This window comes from Centrocercus urophasianus, unplaced genomic scaffold (genome assembly GCF_019232065.1).
Source record: "Centrocercus urophasianus isolate 14NV4802_14NV808 unplaced genomic scaffold, USGS_Curo_1.0 seq_8, whole genome shotgun sequence".
NCBI classification, from domain to species: domain Eukaryota; kingdom Metazoa; phylum Chordata; class Aves; order Galliformes; family Phasianidae; genus Centrocercus; species Centrocercus urophasianus.
In genome coordinates, this window is record NW_024885421.1 from 645,646 (window position 1) to 649,677 (window position 4,032).

Here is a 4,032-nt window from a genome sequence, read left to right on the forward strand (position 1 = left end):
AATTCAGCTGTTAATCAGGTTTCTGCCACTCGTTCTTTCAGCCCCCATTTTTAGCTCGTACTGTGGTCGCTATCTGTCTTAGAGAAGCCTTGAGTGTCATTAGTACTTTGCTCATTGCCTGAGCAAGGCTTTGGGTGTGACAGCCAGGCCAAAGGAGGCACTGTTCAGGGGAAGCAAACCAACGCTCTCTACCCCAGGACTGTAGTCAGTTTACTGTTCCTTTCACAAAGCAGTGGTATGGTCACCTCTTGCCTCTGTGTCCCAAAGGGTATGTTGACGATTCAAGTGCTTACAGATCCATGGCAAGTGAGATCCACAGCACGCAAACAATTTTAGCATGAAGCATTTCCATAAATTGTATCCTACATTTTCAGTTTTGAGTGGGTGGAGTTGGACTATTTGGTTTAGCTTTTGCCAAGCTTTCATATACAATATATTTACATACAATAGACACATTAATCTCATAGTAGAATCAGGACTGGGCATGGCATGGAATTAAAAGTTCCCTTTGCTGCCAGTGACCATCCTAGAAGAGTTTCCCACCAATGTTCTCCAACCTTCACTCTTTCCAGTACCTGGTGTATCTTGTCTATATCACAATGAACAGTTCATGCCCACTGTTTCAGATGCATTCTAGCAGTTGGCACAGGTCATCCTATAATAGTTTCTTCACTAACGTAAGACTCGTTCTGATTGTGGTAGGCAGTAAATATCGATTCTGTATAATTGGATCATAACAACTGATATGATGTAACTGGCTCTGAATAATTAAAGTCATAGCCTGTAATCTTATTAAAGTTAAAAAAATGTGATGGTTTATATCTACAGAAATGTTGCCTATAAATATAAAATCTAAGGGCTCTGATACAAACACACCCTTGACCAATATGTACACATAGAATCCCAGGGTTCTTGTTGAGATGTGTTTCAGAATGACATGCTCGTTGTAGTGACATATGTTTTGGACTCTGATGGTATTTATGCCACAATTAAACTCTTGTCATTTTCCATTTCATTGGGCCCACACTCTGTTCCAAAGTTTGGTCTCATTGTGATTTAATCCTCGAGCAGTTATTGGGTGTATCTTACACCAAATCATAGTGTGTTTGTTAAGGCAAAAGCTGTGGAGGTACTGTTGATGGGGTTGTAAGTAGAAGTGACTAAATAGCACCAGGATTGGCAATCCCAAATAGGTTGTGTTTGGTTGGTACTATTCCAGGAGCACTGATTTATACTTATGGACTTAAGAATGCTTTCCTGTGTACGACCATGGTTGAGAAGCTTAAATTTTTCTTATAAGTATTTATTCTCATACTCCCTATACACTGAACACAGGCACGAGTCCATGCCAGTTCTAAGGTTTCCTGACCACGAGTTAAAGGTAATATCATTGCCACAGACAGGATAGTAGCATGAACACATCATTCTGTTTGCCATCCTGTGGAGGTGCTGTAAAAGAAAACAGACAATCAATTTGGCAGGGAGTTCCAAGCAGGTTGTCTGTTAAAAAGAAAGGTTAATTCATTATGTGTAAATTTTTTATGCTTTGCACCACAACTATTCAGATAGACGAGCTACAAAGTTTAGTTAAAATCATAAGCACGGCATCAGTAGACGGTAATCTGACCAATCATCAGATTGACTTTAATATTGTCAGATATTCTCTTTATTCCTTATTCTCTCTATTTATCCCTTTGGATAACATCAGTAGGTAGATTTGGGAATGAAAGCAACAGCCCTCACACAGTATTCTGCCCCTCTGCTTTCTGACACTGAGTCACCTTAAGCAAGCCAATGACTTCCACTGCAGGGGGTTTAAATAGTCTGATATAACCAATCTGCCATGCAGACATTCTCTTCATTCGTAAGTAGAGGTGAGGCTGGCTTCAGCAGGATGTTCTGCTTCTAGCTTCAGTCTTCACTGAGGTTGCTGGTGTACCCTCAGTAAGGGGCAGTGCATTCAGAATTACTGTATATATGGGCACCTGCAACTTGCAAACCTTGGAGTGTCCTTAAGTTAACTATGTACTTTCTGTCTCTCCTGTTAGGTGGGCACAGCAGTGTATTTTTCTGCAACTCCTTCTGTGAATCTCATTTGGGATTGTTTCTAGCAAATCAGTGATCCTTTGGTGTGCACTGGTGGTCCCTCACGTATTTTCTCAATTTGCTTGACTGATTGGACTAAAGATTCAAGTCCCTTTTCCCATTCAGATACCATCGTTCTGTTCCTATAAATGTGGTTGACATGTGACCCAAAGGACTTGGTGCTAAAGTCATCTGCTTAATACTTCAAACCTGAAACATTTTTCACAGCAATTTATAACTGTAAAACAAGTGGTTGGCATACTTTTCTTTCTCTTGACCAGGAGTCAGGAATTGGCTTTTGCATTTTGACGCACTTGCTTTTACTTCAGGCCTTGCAATTTTTCCCCTAGGGCAGGTGAGGAGTCCAGGTGCAGCTGGATCCATCCTAGTCCAACACTCAGTCAGCAGTTTACGGCCAAGGGATTGTATATACATATATACATATGTATATATAGGATTATATGTGGACAGCCAATCAAAGAGACAACCTTAGCAAAGCTCACGGAGCTTACCAAACCGTTAGTCACCCACTGAGGATCTGCATGACAAGGTGCCTCTTGACGTCAGGGATCTCTGTGCAGGCGTAACCTCAAGAGGTGTCCCTGCTCGAGGGGAGACGCTGCCGTGTGGGAGAGCTCAAGGGGCTCTTGAGCTGCTCTGTTTATGGGTTGCTGTGATTGACTCACAGGCATTTTTTGGCACGTGCTCAATTCAGCTGTTAATCAGGTTTCTGCCACTCGTTCTTTCAGCCCCCACGTTGGGGTGGGAGGAAGAAACACACTGTCACACTCCATTCCATGGGTACACAAATGTGGCACAGTGACCTTCTGGGGAGAGATCTGGGGGGACAGCCCTCACTCTGTCAGCTCTGATTCCCACAGCCTCATGTCACCTGTATCTTCAAACTGCTCTATCTAGGTGCTAGATCCCAGCTCCAGAATCAGGGGTCCATAGGGAAGGAAAAAAGGTAATAGAGACAAGAAGAAAGCTGCCATCAAATATTGCTCAGAGCCAGTCATGACTGCACTAGGAGAGACAGCCCTAGTACAGAGAGAGGATGGGGTGTCCTGCACCTAAGCATCTCTTGCAGCATTTCTTGGCTATTGTTGGTTGGGCATGAGGCTCCTTTCCGGGCAGCTCTGGCTGTGAGTTTTATGGCTGCCTGGAACATCTCCAAAGGATTGATTTACTGTAACTCCTCTGGAAAGCAACTTCTGTGATTGCTTGCCTGGAGATCTCAAGCTGGACTTAAACAACAGGATCCTAAAGAGGCCATGAATAATTGAGCCTAATAAATATTAATAATTCGCCCGCATGGTGGCAGGGCATGTAATTGCAAGGAGCGTTCTGGAAGCACAGCTCCGCAGGCAAATGTGCACTCGCAGTAGGAGAGGGGCAGAGCCCCATTAACACTGATGCTGCGAGGCTGTACTTAGCCATCTATGGCTGACAGCCCTGCAGCCCCCTCTTGTGTTAGTGGTCAAGCGTACAGGATGGTGCCATTGTGTGTCTTTTTGGGTGTCTTTGGCCGATTTCTCTTCCTAGGACTTGTCTTCTGTTGAGCCTGAGTACAGCTGCAACAAGCACAGTCTATTTTGATAAGGATGTTCGTGGTTCAGAAAGCAAAGTGATAACAAGGAGGCACACTCTGAGCTTGGGTGGCTCAGTAAGTCCTTCTCCAAAAAAGTAGTGAGGCACTGGAATAGGATGCTCAGGGAGGTGGTCCCAGGTCACTGTCCTTGCGATGTTCAAGAAGGATGGAGATGTGGAGGGACATATTTGAGAGGGCAACACTGCTGGTAAGTGGATGGTTAGCCAGGAGGATCATAGAGGACCTTTCCAGTTATTCTGTGATCCTATGAAATTTGGGTGTAGTTAACTTCTCTATCTGTAGGTGCTAGATCCCAGCTCCAGAATCAGGGGTCCATAGGGAGGGAAAAAATGTAA